This window comes from Nicotiana tabacum, chromosome 18 (assembly GCF_000715075.1).
Source record: "Nicotiana tabacum cultivar K326 chromosome 18, ASM71507v2, whole genome shotgun sequence".
In the NCBI taxonomy this organism is placed as follows: Eukaryota; Viridiplantae; Streptophyta; class Magnoliopsida; order Solanales; family Solanaceae; genus Nicotiana; species Nicotiana tabacum.
This window is the reverse complement of record NC_134097.1, coordinates 107043706-107060523: the sequence shown is the minus strand read 5'-3', so window position 1 is coordinate 107060523 and position 16818 is coordinate 107043706.

The window sequence follows — 16818 nt, the reverse complement described above, 5'->3', positions numbered from 1 at the left end:
CAGAACTAACATAGTACATAACCGCACAATCCGCTAACCAATAGCAAGCTCCCCAACTTGGCTCGAAGCCATAGATCACAACATACTATACTCATAACGCATATACTCCATTGTTGCCTCAATACCATAGTGAGATTAAACTCGATCCTTCATAAGCTTGTGGAAACACAAATCATTTAGAATTTTTAACTCTTCTGTAAATCTCGCATTCACTCACACAACAGTTAAGCCCACTCTCTAGGCGATCCAATTTAGATTTCAACACATTTTATTCACTTGCAATTGAGGTCTTCTAATAGATAACATAAGGATAACACAACTTTAGAACACCCCGCAGGAGATGACCCACCTGCTTTGCCCCCAACTAACATTTCTGCATACCTTCCACCGCCATAAGCATTACGTAGTCACTTGATCTTCCTGAGTCTGTACTCATACCGCAACATGAAATTTACTTCACTCCCAACTAGGAGACATGAAAAGATTCTTCACACGCCCATAACTCGGGCTATAACTTGAATCACGATGGACTTCAAGCATCTATTAGTTCTTCCATCATTCAGCAGACCCTTCTTGTCGCTTCCAAATCATATAGATATGCCTCGCAGTACTAACATACTCATCACATAGCCACAACCATCATTTCCACTAACAAGGACACTACCGAACATATAAGTTCAAAAACACTTGTTCACACAATCAGCACCTCGGCGCTCCCGCCATAGGCAAAGATCCAACCTCAAGTCCTCCAAACTGGCCCACCATAAACTCACAGAGATAACACATCGCCCCTCGATCGGGGAATCACAAGCCATCGAGGCACATCTGATACTGAGCGCCCATGTGCGCATACGAACACGAATAATTCATAACATTATTCAAACCTCTTCGAATCATCAAAACACCTCAAATAACATCAAATTACCCAAAACTCATCGAATTCAAGCCTAATTTTCTAAAAACTTTCGAAATACATTTTCGATCAAAAATCCGACCAAACCACGTCCGAATGACCTGAAATTTTGCACACATATCCCAAATCACCTAACGAAGCTACAACAACTCTCGGAATTCCATTCTGACTCTCGAATCAAAATCTCACCTATCAACCGGAATTCGCCAAAATACTAACTTCGCCAATTCAAGCCTAATTCTACACCGGACCTCCAAAATTACTTCTGATCACACTCCTAAGTTACAAATCATCCCCCGAAGCTAACCGAATCATTGGGATTCAAATCCGAGCCCTCTAACACATAAGTTAACGTCCGGTTGACTTTTCCAAAACAAACCTTCCTTAAAGAGACTAAGTGTCTCATTTCCTACTAAAACCAACCAAATCAACTCGTTCACACCCAACACTGATAATGAAGCATAAAGAAATAGGAAATGGGGAAAACGGGGCGGTAACTCATGAGACGACGGGTCGGGTCGTCACAGATTTAAAATACCTGAAGCATATAATTCAAAGTCTCGAAAAATGTACTCGATCAAATTATAAAGATCTTTATACGTTTTAAATCAATGTGGGTGCATGTGATATAATCGGCTCAATGAATATTTGCTGAAAGAAAGTTACATAAATTATGTTATTTGTCTATGTATTTTTATAAAGAAAATGTCATCAGAATTTATTACACTTGTTGTTTATGTTGGTGACATAAATCTTATTGGAACTCCAGACGAGCTCCAAAAGGGTCTTAAAAATGCTTTTACATGGACAAAGTATACCCTTTAAGTACTCCAATGGATATTCAATCACTTGAAGTGAATAAGAATCTGTTCCAATTTCTAGAAGAGGATGAGGAACTCCTTGGTCCTGAAATACTCTATCTCGGTGTAGATGGTGCACTTATTTATCTTGCTAATGCTAACAAAAGTGGTGCAGATCGTATTGGTAATGCAGATACAGGTTATTTATCTGATCCTCATAAAGCTCGATCTCAAACCGGCAAACAGGGAGTGCATATGATTGAGATCAGTGATTCATTCGAGAAACATGTGGGTTGGAATGTGATAAAAGACCCACAATATTATACGGAGACAATGTTGCATGCATAGCCCAATTAAAGGGAGGATTTATAAAAGGAGATAGAACGAAGAACATTTCACCAGAATATTCTACACACATAATCTTCAGGAAAATTGTGACATTGATGTGCATCAAATTAGTTCAAGTGACAATCCAGCAGATTGTCTTTACCAACTTCAACTTTTGAGAATATGGTATACAAAATTGGAATGCGGAGACTTAAATATTTGAAACAAGATTTTTTTCAGGGGGAGTAAAATGCGCATTATACTTTTTTTTCCCTTACTAAGGTTTTTCCCACAGGGTTTTCCTTAAAAAATTTAATGAGGCAGCCAACAATACGTATTACTAAATATGTGTACTCTTTTTCCTTCACTGAATTTTTTTCCATGGGATTTTTTCTTGTAAGGTTTTAATGAGGCACATTATCTTTTAATGAACATCCAAGGGGGAGTGTTATGAATATATTATATTATGGATGTTCATTTAGTACTCCGTTGTAAATAAGCTTCCTGAAAAAGCTTATCCATATGGGACTCCGCCGTAAATATGTTTATCTATTTAGTATTCTATTAGAAATAAGCTTCCTGAAGAAGCTTATCACTTCGGTACCCGCTCATGGATAAACATTACCCCCAATAAAAAATTATCCATATCGGGTATTATGAATTTATTCTTTCAGTACTCCGTTATGGATAAACATTACCCCCAGTAGAAGATTATCTATACCTGGTACAATGAGCTTATCCTTACAGTACTCCGTTATGGATAAACATTACTCTCAGTAGAAGATTATCCATATCTGGTATAGTAGCAGCTTGCAGTAGCAGCTTACACAACAACTTCCTTTCTTCTATAAATAGAAGAGATTTTAGTTCATTATGTACATCAGTTTAAATTCGAATAATAGATCAGTTTCTCTCTATACTTGTCTTTACTTTACAGTCTTTATTTTATAACAGTACAATCTGTTGTCCGTGTAAATCATCCACATTTGTACTACTAAATTTATACTTCCATCCAATTACCGAAAAAAATAGTTATGCTTCCATCCAAGTAAAAGCAACAAATTCAATTCCAAATAAGTTGTAAAAATTGCATGGGGCACCCTATTTGGTCGCTCCTTTTTAACTTATACCCATTTTGTTTATCCATTTGCATCCGCCCCCTTTTTCTTGTTAAAAGCATTTTAAAAAGACGATTTTGCCCTTTTTAATAAAAGACTATGGACAATTGCATGACAAAACTTAAGCATGTTTAGGATGAAGTTTTAGCAAATGAATAAAAAACTTTAGCTTGTTTAGACTGAAGTTTCGGATAAAAGTAAGGACAAAACTGTAGACTGTGTTACAAAACTTCAACATGTTTTGGTATGAAGTTTTAGCAAATGAACTAAATAACTTCAGCATGATTAGCAAAAACTCTGTAGAAAATAACATACTGCAAGACAAAAACTTAAGCATGTTTAGTCTAAAGTTTTAGCAAATGATCTAAAAAAACATAAACATGTTTAGTCTGAGGTTTTAGCAAATGAACCAAATAACTTCAGTTGTTTAACTTAAATTTTTAGCAAATGAATTAAATTTCTTCAGCATGCATTAGCAAAAACTCATTAGAAAATTACATACTGCAAGACAAAAACTTAAGCATGTTTAATATGAAGTTTTAGAAAATGAACTAAAAAACTTAAGCATATTTAGTCTGTAGTTTTAGCAAATGAACTAAAAAACTTAAGCATGTTTATTCTGAAGTTTTAACAAATGAACTAAATAACTTTAGCATGTTTAGACTGAAGTTTTGGATAAAATTCATGACAAAACTGTAGACTGCAAGATAAATAACTGCAGCATGCATTAGCATGAAGTTTTAGCTTCAACGTGAAACAACTTCATGCAAGTTTGATTCTGAAGATGAATCTGGACAAGTTTTTAATTTTTTGATAAAGCTACTGAGAGGAGAGGAGGAGATCTTTTTTCACAAATGAGGTTGTAGATCACACAATTAATGCGTGATGCAGGTTTTATATCTTTTGTCAGGGGTGTAATTGTCATGTTATTACGGATTTTCTGTCAGCTGGCTACCAAATTAATAATTTTTAAAAATAGAGTACATGTTAAAAGGTAGCAAAAATATAAGGTACGGCTGCAAATCCCCGCTTTCACCACAGTCCAGTCCATTAGAAGAGCTGATTGGGCTCAACCCAAAGGAACTGGCCCAAGATCATAGTTTTGATCCAACTGAAATTGTGTTCGGCTTTGATATTTCAGTTTCTTTTTTTTAATAGCAAAACAGTTACGAAATTTTTTTTAAAACTTTTTGATACGTGGTTTAGTACTTAATATTTTGGAAGACCATAGCAATTTTATTTACACATGTTGCTCCTTTTGTATAGATTGACGCACATATAAACTATTAAAAAAATAATAATAACACGCACTAAATCATCGAAAACAAAGATAACTTTATGAGTGCATATAAGATATTGAAGAACATATCAACTATGAGCACCTAATTTTTACTATATTTAATTTTTTATCACTTATTTTATGTAAATATTTTAGGGGTTTTAACCTACAATGTTTAGCTTTGTTACACTTTTTATTATAGGGTAAAAATACAAAATTTTAAAAGGTGAATTATTACTATTAATATTATTTTATATTTATTTTTATTTTAAAATAATAAAATAATTCCGATAAATATTAATTTGTTTTTTAATTTTCAAGAGTTATTTAAAAAATAAGAAAAAGGAAAGTATAAATAAAAAAAAAGTAAAAGTAGGTGGAATTCTCTTTTAAAAAGTAAAAGAAAGTAGAAAATTAAAAAAATAAAAGTAAAGTTTTGTGAAAATTTTAAAAAAATAAAAAGTAAAAGAAAGTTGGAATTAAAAAATAAATATAAAGGTATCTGAAAATTAAAAAAATTTAAAAGAAAAGAAAGTAGCATTTTTAAAAGAAAAGCAAAAGAAAGTGAATTGTTTTTTTAAGAAAAGTTAAATAAGTGGAATTCTCTTTTAAAAAGTAAAAAAAGTGGGATTTTAAATAAGATAAAAGTAATTAAAGTTGGAATTTAGAAAATAAAAGTAAAGAAAGGTGGGATTTCTTTTTATAAAAAAATAAAAGCAATTTGTAAGTGGGATTTTTTTAATTAAAAAATAATAAAATATTTTTTTAAAAAAAATCTGAAAAATCTTGAAAATTTTGCTATAAATAGAAGAGAAAATTTGAGAAGAAAAAAAAGAGAGGGGGAGGAGAGAAATTTAGGTTGAAAATTTTCATTAAATTTTTCTTTCAACATTTCGGGCCTTGAATCTTGGGTTTGAAGAAGAGTTGATAGAGATTTTGTTGTTGCTGCTGTATTGACTCTACAAATTTTAGATTTTATTCATTTGAATTCACTCTCTTGTAGGTATGCAATTCAAGCTCTTGAGTTAAAAAATGTCGGAGCATCTTTATTGAAGCAGAATCAAATTGATTTGGTTCTTTTGATAAAGTTTCTTTCGTATTGGATCTGTTCGCATGAATGATGTTTCTTTGATTGAGTGAATTGAGATTTGAAAATATTAACGTTATTTTAGTATGTTCACGACTCTGTTTCATTTTTTTTACTTTTTTTTTCTTGGCTCATGACTTGTAACCAGCAGGTATTGTTTTGTTTACATTTAGATTTCAAGCTTATGTAGCACCATGTTCATATTTTGAAATTTAAAGAAGTATGTGAAGTTGAACAATTTGTCAACATTAAAATGTAAAAAAATAAATAAATAGATTGCATTAGTGGAAGGATCTTATCTTCAATTTATGTTATTGGCTGCATATTTTCTTAAATTAACCATGTGAAGATTCAACTTCCTCTGCTTCAAAATGGTACTGTAGAAGTTATAGTGGTGATACTACAACTTTCTCTTTAGCATAGTGTTAAATAAATTAATTACTTTAAGTGTTCTTTGTTATAATCAAGTTTAAAATGCATTTTTGTATGTCCATATTTGTTTTGTTCCTTCTGGTTCATCCGAATAGTTCTCAGCATGGTTTCTTTTTCTTTTTGTGCTCATATGGTCATTTAAGATTCATTATTTTGTTATAAAATTTTGTTAGTTTCTTTCTAGAATTTGAAAACGAAAGTCGGTCTTTTGAAGATGATATGGAGATGAACCCAAAGCTGGCATCTGTCTTTTGTTATTTTCACATAAATGCCAACTCCACCTTTCTGAATTGTAGTATGCTATAACAAAAGGCTCCAGTGATATACATGTAGCTAACCCATTTCTTTAGGCCTTTTGTACTTATCAATTTATACCACTCCATACACAATAAAACCTCAAAACTCATGGACCTCATTTAATTAATTTTAAATCCTTAGAAATCGAGGCATGCCATTTAGCGAATTTTCTATGGCCCTCGCAAAGTTGAAAAATGCGTAGTTCTTTAGGCGCGTAATTTAAAATTACCTTCCTAAACTCGGGTGTGCATTTCATGTGACCCAAATCCAAATCTTAACAACGTTAAATAAAATGTGTCTCGGACTGCAAGTGCATTTCATGTGGCGTGGTCCAAAGATGTGTTTTAGATGACGTTGAAATCGTCCTTAAAAATAATTAAAAGCGATTTAAAGTTAAAAATGCACATAGGTTTAAAAGTGTTTTAAAATCAGATAATTGAGCCAAAAATAATAGTTGAGCGACCGTACTAGAACCACGGAACTCAGGAATGCCTAACACCTTCTCCCGGGTTAACATAATTCCTTACCCGGATTCTGTGTTCGCGGACTGTAATACAGAGTCAATCTTTTCCTCGATTTGGGATTTGAACCGGTGACTTGGGACACCATAAATTATCCCAAGTGGCGACTCTGAATTTTTAATAATAAATGAATCTCGTTTCGATTATCACTTTAAGTTGGAAAAAACTCCCTTATACCCTTGTGTAGGAAAAAAAAGGAGGTGTGACATCAATTGTGGTGAAAAGATAAAAATTCGCTCAAGTGCCCTTGAGTAAGGTTGTACTGTGGGCCGGTCTGGGTCCGGAACCGGGACCGACCCAGGACCGCGGTCCAAACGGGCCTAATGGGCCGGTTCAAGTGGGCCTGGGCTTAAGTGGTGCAAAAGACCGCGGCGGGCCGGTTCAACACAAATAGCCCGTGAGCCCGGGACCGGCAGGCGGGCCTGGGCCGGTTCAACCGGGCCCCAACGGCTATTTTTTAAAAAAAGATTTTTTTTTTTAAAAAATGCCCAACGGATAGATTTTAAAATCTGACCGTTGAGCTTCAAAATTGGTCCGTTATGCACTTTAAAAAATAGCCCTTTGGCCCCCAAACTTTTCTTTAACCCCAAACTTTTTATAATTATATTTTTTCCCAATTCTCAACTATAAATACCCCCCATTCTTTTATTTTTACTCACAAATTCATCAATCTCTCTCTAATTTTCTTCTATAATTGCTTACTTTATTATTGCAATTTCATGAAAAATTGTGAAGTTGGTGAATTGAAGTATTCAAGTCTTCAACGATATTCAATTTTCAAGAAGTTGTTCGTCAATTCGGTAAACTCGTGCCAACTTTTAAGTTTTAATATTATAGTTTTGTTAGTTTTATTTAGTATAATTATAATTAATATGGCATTTTCTTTGAAATTTTTTTTTGGTGGTAAGGGTAAGGGAAAATCTATATTGGTGAATCTAGTAGCCAAGCTACTACTCTTCCCCCGGCTCCCCGACCCAGACCTGTTACACGTCCTCCTCCACCTATTATTCTTGATAGTGATAACCCTTGTTTTCAATTTTCCGATAGTCAATTTTTCCATGATGTTGCACCGGATCAACAATTAAATGAAGAGTTATGAATGCTCTTTATCCTAATGAAACTATCTTTGAAAATGATGAGGAAAATGATGATTTAGATGAAACGCAACAGAATTTAGATGATACACCTACTAGTCCTGTTAATAACCCAAATAATGCCCCGCCTGACCCTCTTGTAGTAACCCCTACTTTTAATAGACAACCTGCTAAACGGCCTGAAACATCTCTTGTTTGGCACTTTTTTACTCAACTAAGAGAACAACATAAGGCTAAGTGTAAAACTTGTGGGTCTCAACTTGTTCATAAATTTACTGGAGACCGTAGCGGTACGGGTAGTTTGACTAGACACATATTTAAACACCCTAGAGATAAAGCTAGATTTTTACAAATGAAAGCTGCACAAGAGGGGACAAGTGTAGATAGTACGGTTAACCCTAGTATAGGTTCAAATCTAGTTCAACCGGGAATTAACACTGTTACCGGTGGTATTTTATATTATGATCCAAATAAAGATCGTGAAGAATTGGCAAAAATGGTTATTGTTATGTGCTTACCCTATAGTTTTCCTTCTAACCCTCATTTTGTGCATTATATTAGAAGAGTTTTTAATCCTACTTATAAAGGATGGCCTCACGCAACCGTAAAGAGCGATATTTATAAATATAAACATGAATATGAACTATATTTGCGCTATTTATTTACTCATATAGATTGTCGCATTGCTATTACTACTGATATTGATAGAAGTGGTAATGACTGTGATTATCTAACTGTTACAAGTCATTGGATAGATGAGGAGTGGATAATGTAAAAGCGCATTATTGCTTATAGAATAATTAATTTACGCCACATAGGTAAGTTTATTGCTAACACAGTTGTAGATATTTGTAGATATTTTTGCATTAGAGATAAAATTATATAGCTTTCAATGGATAATGCTTCTAGTAACACTAACGATATAGGCTTGCTTACAACTACACTAAATCCTGCATTTAGTAATATTTTTTATGTTAGATGTATTTGTCATATTTACCATTTAATCGTCGGTGCTGGTATGAAAGTTTTAAATGTAGAAATTGAAAAGGTTAAAATGGCTCTTAATTGGCTTTTTTATTCAAACCGTAGAAGTAGACTTAGAGACTATTTTAAAAAATGTGATGAATTTGGCCTTAGAAAAAGAAAGGTTCCTAAACCTTGTCCGACTGGATGAAATTACATGTATGAAAGTTTAGTTGTTGCATATGAATATAGGAACCCAATAAGCGCAACGTATAATGCTCGTGTAGGTGATGGTGATGATGATGATGATGAGCACCTTACAAATCAAGATTGGAGTAATGTTAAAATATTTGTAGACTTTTTAGAACAATTTCATATTGCTACAAATGAATTATCTGGCTAATATTATCCTACTATTTCTAACTGTTTAGTTTATATTGCAACACTTGTAGATTTATTTACTCAATTTTCAGAGGGTGGAGTAATTTATTAAGAAGCTATTAATTCTATGAAAGCTAAGTTTAAAAAATATTTTTTCTCTATCCCCCCTATTTTTGGTGTTGCTGCATTGTTAAATCCTACAATGAAATTAGGAGGTCCTCACTTTTGGTATTCAAAAATTTATAACGCTTTATCACTTTCAGCTGAGGAATTTGCTACACTTGGAGATGTAAAAGCCTCAATTAAAATAAATGCTCAAACAATTTATAATGCTTATCAACTTGCCTTAGATCAAGCTAGACCAAATGTTCCAACTCCTACTTCGTCTAGTTCGCAAGCATCTAAAAGAACTGCGGGCCTAAAAGCCCTTAGTTCTTGGACGGAGTTCAGGGGTTCTCAAGGTGATAATTTTGGTGATAGTTCACAACTAAATGAGCTTCAAGTTTATTTGTCGCAGGGACTTGAATCAGAGAATCCCGACGGCTCCTTCGATGTTTTGGAATGGTGGAAGGACAAACAAAAATACTACCCGGTTCTTTCAAAGATGGCTCGAGATATTTTAAGTGTTCAAGCTTCAACAGTGGCATCGGAGAGCGCATTCAGTCAAGCGAAACTTCAAATCGATGATCATAGAGCGTCTATGAGGGAGAGCTTGAAAAATCAGTACTTTTCAGAGATTGGATCCGTTCGGAAAGAAGAAATTTTGGACTTGCAGAATCACAACCGGAGATAGATGAAGCTTATGAAGAAATGCTAGCAGAACTTGCGCAGGATGCTGCTTCGCCCGGAAGCGGTGATGAACAAGCTTCTTTTCCACCACCACCAATGGAAATTCCTCCGGACCTTGAAGGATTTATGAGATTTGTTAGAGATAATACATAGACTAACATGTAACTTGTATTTTGGCACATCTTCCTTAGTTTTTTTTTCCTTTTAATGGTGGTATTAGTACCTTGTTGTGCTCATTCCATTGGGGGGAGGAAGACTAAGAAAGATATTGCCATTCTTTGTTAATGTCGTAATAGTAAAATATATAAGACATTCCCTTGAATATTTCTTTACAATTTATTTTGTGTTTAAATTTGATATATTATATATATATTATATATCTAATACATATAAAATATCTCTAATACATATAAACTATATATATATATAAGGCAATACATACTATACATACTATATATACTATATATATTTATATAGCTATATATAAGCAATTTATACTAGTATATACATATATAGTTTACAAGAAAGTGCCTTAGATAAAAAAAATTAAAAAAAATAGCCTATATATATATATATGTATATATATATATACATACACATATATATAAGGCACTATATATATATATATATATATATATATATATATATATATATATATATATATATATATATATATATATATATATATATATATATATATATATATATATATATATATATATATATATATATATATATATATATATATATATATATATATATATATATATATATATATATATATATATATATATATATATATATATATATATATATATATATATATATATATATATATATATATATATATATATATATATATATATATATATATATATATATATATATAAGCAATTTATACTAGTATATACATATATAGTTTACAAGAAAGTGCCTTAGATAAAAAAAATAACTCGGAACGAAAAAATACCGTTAGGCCTGCGGGCCCGACCCATTTAGCCCGGGACCATGTGGGCTTAGGACCACCGTGGACCGGTTCCACACATTGGGACCGTTTGGCCCGGGCCCGGACCACAATACAGCCCTACCCTTGAGTGACACCTATTTGGGATGTGTTGTGGTATGCTCTTTAATTTTTTACCTAATAAATAAAGAAACAAACAATGAATTATAGAAAGTATTAAACAAACTGAGAAAGTATTAATGCAAATTTGCATTCATATATACATAAATGAATCAAATTAATAGCATAACTCATAAACAAAAAATATTCTTTTGGAGCGAGTGTTATATCATTCACATCAAATGACATAAAAATATTAAATTGAAGAAGTTATCCAAAAAAATTTAACCCTTTAAAAACTAAGTTACTCCTTATGTTATTCCTAACCAAAACATGCATGTAAAACACAATAATATATCATGATATTATCATATAAGTAATATTTATTTCGAACACATAGAAATTGGATTTTGGCGAAAATCGCACAGAATAGGAAATTAAAGAATGGGCAGAGCAAATAAAATTATCCGTATGTTCCGTAGCAAGGTGCAATTTGACTGGTTGATTTGCAGACAGTAAAAGAGCAAAAAATTGTCCTATATATAATATCATCCTTGTTAATATTGCCATATCTCTTGATAGAAGAGTAAAATTCTTATGTTGATCATGTTTTGAATTCACTATAACAACATAAAGGAGAGATTTTTTCTTCTTCCATTCTCTTCATCGTGCGGTCACCAGCCCATTTCCAAGGTTTACACTTTGATGGAATTTCATAGAATTCACTATAACAACATAAATAATGCCATTATTACCGTCCTTATGGTATTAGAAAAAGTCCTTTATTACAAAATCAGATCTTTGTCTCATTCAAAAGTTCATGGAACATCCACTCAAGAATTAAATTGAGTTTCACCAGTATGATACGCGGCTTAGTACAAAATGTCCATGGTCTCGCATCGTAGATTTGTCCTGAAGAAATCATCTATGAAAGTGTAATTAATCAACTCTTCCACAACAGAAAGGAGACACAAATAACATAGCCGCTATTCACTTTATTTTCGCTATGGTTGTGTCAGTTAGAAAACACCTATTTAGAAAAAGGCACAATATAAATTACTAATATTTTCAGTTTTATTTAATTACTATTATTAACGAGCATAAATATATATAATTAAAAGGCTAATTTGGTCTTTTAACTTTTAAATTTAGGGCTTCCCACTTTTAAAGTATTATTACTAGTTACTATGTAGGTGCGTTGCACGTAAATCTTTAGTCAATTATTTTCAAGTAGGACATAATACCGGCAATATTAAAAGTTGATTATATCCTTCTTGGATAAGAGAATAATTGAGCTAGAAGTTTATGTAAATTTATTGGATCCCTAGTGTATTGTCCAAATATAATTTGTATAGCAGTTGAATCAAATAAGGGAATGACTCATTTCTTTATTTGGAAATAATTTACCTTTTATGTAATGATTTATCATTTTACACCATAAGCTCGAAAGTCTTCTCTCTTCTTTTAAACTCTGTGCCTTATCAAATATGTTCACATAAATTGAAGCAGAGGGAATAATAATTTTTTCAATATAAATTTTATTTTGAAGGTGTGAGCACGTGATTTTTGCCCTATATGAGAATTACTCCCAAAAATTCAAAATAAAACAATTTTCCTTTGTGTGCAATGTTTGAATTTTCGTGACACTTTTGGATAATTATTTATATTTTGTCTGTGCATATTTATTTGTTAAATGAATAAAAAATATAAAAATATGTCACATTTGCATTTAATATGTAATTCTGTAATTAGGAGTAATTAAGTTTGTTTTACAAAATGAATAAGATCATAAAATAATGCACGTTGCATTTTTAGCATTTAACGTCCAAATTGTGCAATTTTATCGTTAATTGCTATTCAAATGTGCGATAATTGTTGCTAGGGATTAATTAGTATTTTTGATAAGTCAATTTAGTTTATAACTTAATTTAGAATTTTTAGTTTTATTAATTAGGAAGTAAAAGAAAAGAGAGCAAAAAATACAAAGGAAATCGGAATTGGGCATCTTCTTCAATTTTGAACCACAGGCCCAAATATACCCAACCTTGCCCTACGACCCGGTCCATTTCAAACCGGGTCGACCCAGTCCATAACCCAAAAAACCCAACACCCCTATCTCCCTATCTTTCATTTCACAAAAAACAAACCCAAAAAAAAAAAAACCTAAGAACCTACCGCCCCCTCCCTCTTCTTCTTCTCCAAATCCCTTCAAACCCTAGCAGCCATGACTGCCTCCTCATCGTCACCATCACCTCCGGCAGCCATGGCTTCCTACCGCTGCTTCGCCATCTTCTTCGGCACGCAGCGAACCAGTCCAAAATGAGCTTCACCTCCAGCGACTATGGCTACCTCCCCCGCGACTGCCTTCGAACCAGCACCCTACCGCTGTTGCTTCACCACTGTCACGTCCAGCAGCTCGACCAGATCCACGTCGAACGACCATGGCTGCCTCTCCATCGTCTTCAACCACACGCAGCTGCTCCAAGCTCATCCATGGCTGCGTGTGGTTGCTCCTGCTACGTCCGTCGACCTCCCATGTCCGTCGCCACTACTGCTCCTGCTACGTCCAGCCATGGACGAGCTGCAGCATCTCTACTGCTGCCTTCTGCTACGTCCAGCCATGGACGACCACCAAAGCTGCCCTCCGTCGAGCATGCTCAGCAGTAGCAGCTGCTACTGCTTTACCGCCTCCTCGCCACCACTGTTTCATCTTCAAACGACACCAAACGACCATCTTCTTCGATCATCCGTTCGTGGTCGTCTTCGCCGTCAAGTTATTTTGGTGCGATAATTGTTTCCGGGCAGATTTGTTTTCGTTCGAGTTCGTCGTCGTTCCGATTCGGTTAGTGGATTTAAGTTTCGTTTATGTCCGTATTTTGTTTTGATATTCTCGGATCTGAAATTAGTACATGTTTGATTCTTGTTTTTGTTCATGTTTATCGTTTCTTGATTATTGCTTCAGGTTGTTTCATTTGTTATTGTTTATTTTTAATAAAGAAACTGATAGTTTAATTATAATGTTGTTTGATTTAAGTTGAAGTTCAATTAATTATTTCTTCAGTTTGTTTTTATTCATTTGTTCTTGTTTAGTTTTAATATAGAAATGTATTAGTCAACTGAATCCTTTACCTTGTTTGTAAAATTGTTAGATTTAGTTTGAGGTGCCATTGATTATTGAGTTTAGTGATTTGAATCTATTTATTTGTTCCGTTTAAGCTTAATTTGAATTTTTTTTTTAAAAAAATTGAATATGTTTGTTTGTTATTGTTGTTGAATCTGAAAATAGGATGTTGTTTAAAAATATTGTTCAGTCAAAATAATTCCGGTTGTTTCTTTGTTGTTCACCATTTAGTTTGAATTTGTGATTGAATTTGATTAAGAATTGGTTATAGCTGCTATATTTTGGTTAATTGATTAGTTGAATTGGTTATAGCTGTTAATTTGGTTTTAGTTCTTAGATAATTTTTTAAGTTTGAACAGATTTTTGAATCTGGGCAGTAACAGTAGGTTTAGGGGTAATACGGGAATTAACCAATTGTAAATTTATTTAATTTAAGTGCTCCGCCCACTAAGCTCTAATAATAGTAAAATATTATAGTGGGGGACAAGACATATGTTAGTGGGGGACAAGACATAATGATGTAAAGTAAAAAGGAAATGGGATAATGATGAGGTCTTCTTTGACCACTCAAAAGGGGGGAACCGTGGAGTCCGTGTTGACTACTTTTACTTAAGTAAAAATCAGAAATAGTATAGGTAATAATAAAAGGTTAAAAGTTATACATAGTAGAAGAATATTGGGGAAAACGTAAGGAGGTAAAAAGAAAAAGGGAGTCTTGCTTTGGGTATAAGAGGACTCATTTAACACTTAGAAAAAGAAAAAGGGAGTCTTGCTTTGGGTATAAGAGGACTCATTTAACACTTAGAGAAAAAAAAAGAAGAAGAACAGAGAGAGAGAGAACAAAAACTGGAAAAAAAAATCTTCTACTTTCCTTCATTGTTTGAAAACAGCATTAATTGCTATTGTTTTCATCGAAGCTTGAAGCTTCTTTCTTGGGCTACTACTCCACCGGTTTGCAAACTCTGTTACTGGTCTATTCTTGTGTTGCTGGACTGTTTGTTGCTGTGCTGTATTGTTACTACTGCTGTTGATTCTCATCGTCCTCTTCTCTTGTATTCAATACCAGGTACATGGCTGTAACCTTGTCGATATTGTAAGCTGAAAAATGTGAAAGCATGAATACATATGAAGAATGGAACCTTGAAGTTTTAATTTCGCTTTTTCTTCGTCTCTTTTACTGATTGTATTTAGGCTATTTCATGTATTACTGTTTAATAATTGGAATAAGAGGAAAATAACATAAGTTGGTCTTTAGTGAATCAACTTGGCAAAACGGGTTAATTCACTAGCTATGAAGGTTTTAATATGGTTAACAGTAGGTTAATCATGAATGGGTAGCTAAATTTAGTTAAGACCAAACAAGACTAGATAATGTTTAAGTTTAATAAACTTTCTAATAAGCTTTAGTAATTATGGTTAAATCTAGTTTCAAATGGTTGTGAATAATTAATTCTAATAATTTTTTATATATATAACAATGCGAGCTTCAATCTAGCTATATTTGATTTCTTTTGAATATTAATTATCAAATTTCTTATTTTTTTTATAATTTCGATTTATTTTTTTTTTAGTAAAATTCCTTTCCATATGTCTTAATCTAGCAATTAGTATGTTACGTTTTCCTAATTTTTTTTTCTCTTGAAAGCTCTTAATTAATTAGGATTTTCTTTCTTTATTTTAGAGACTAATTTTAATAGAAAAATGTAGTCATTTTAGGATTGACCATTGTCAAAATAAATGAGATGAGCCTCCCCTAGTAAAACGTATAGATTGCGGGGCCCTCACAAATATATGTATTAATTACTTAGAACTCGGGATCGGCCGCTTAGCGAAATTCACGACTTTTTCCAAAAATAACCACGCGCTAGTTGTTTAGGCACGCATTCTAATAATCTTACCTTCTTAAACTCGGGTGTGCATTTCATGCGACCCAAATCCAAATCCCAAAACATTGAATAAAATGTATTCCAGATTGCGGGTGCATTTTATGTGACGCAATCCAAAGACATGTTTTAAACGATGTTCACATTCTTATAAAAAATAAAATAAAAAAATAATAATAAAAGCGGCTAAAAGTTAAAATTTGCACACAAGTTATAACATGTATTAAAATCAGATATTTAGCCATTATAACAATTTAAGTGACCATGCTTGAACCACGAGATTCGGGGGTTCCTAACACCTTCCCTCGGGTCAACAGAATTCCTTACTTAGAATTTCTGGTTCGCAGACTTCATTTGGAAAGTCGAATATTTTCCTCGAATTGGGATTCAAGATAAACCGGTGACTTGGGACACCAAAAGCCAAACCTTTCCCAAGTGACGACTCTGAATTAAATAAATAATCCCATTTCGAATATTGTCACTTAAATTGGAAAAACTCCCTCACGCATTTATCCTTCGGGGTAGGCGCGCAAAAAGGAGGTGTGACAGCTCTGGCGACTCCGCTGGGGAACCAAACCCAGAACTTCGGTTCATGGTTCAAGAATTCGAGATTAGAATAACTGTTATAGTTGGCTTGTTTTATCTGATTTTTACATGATTGAGCCTAAATGTGCTAACTAACTGCTTTTACCTCTTTGATATTTTGTGAACTGTATATAAACTGTGCCGAAACACATCTCCTCTCTGAGT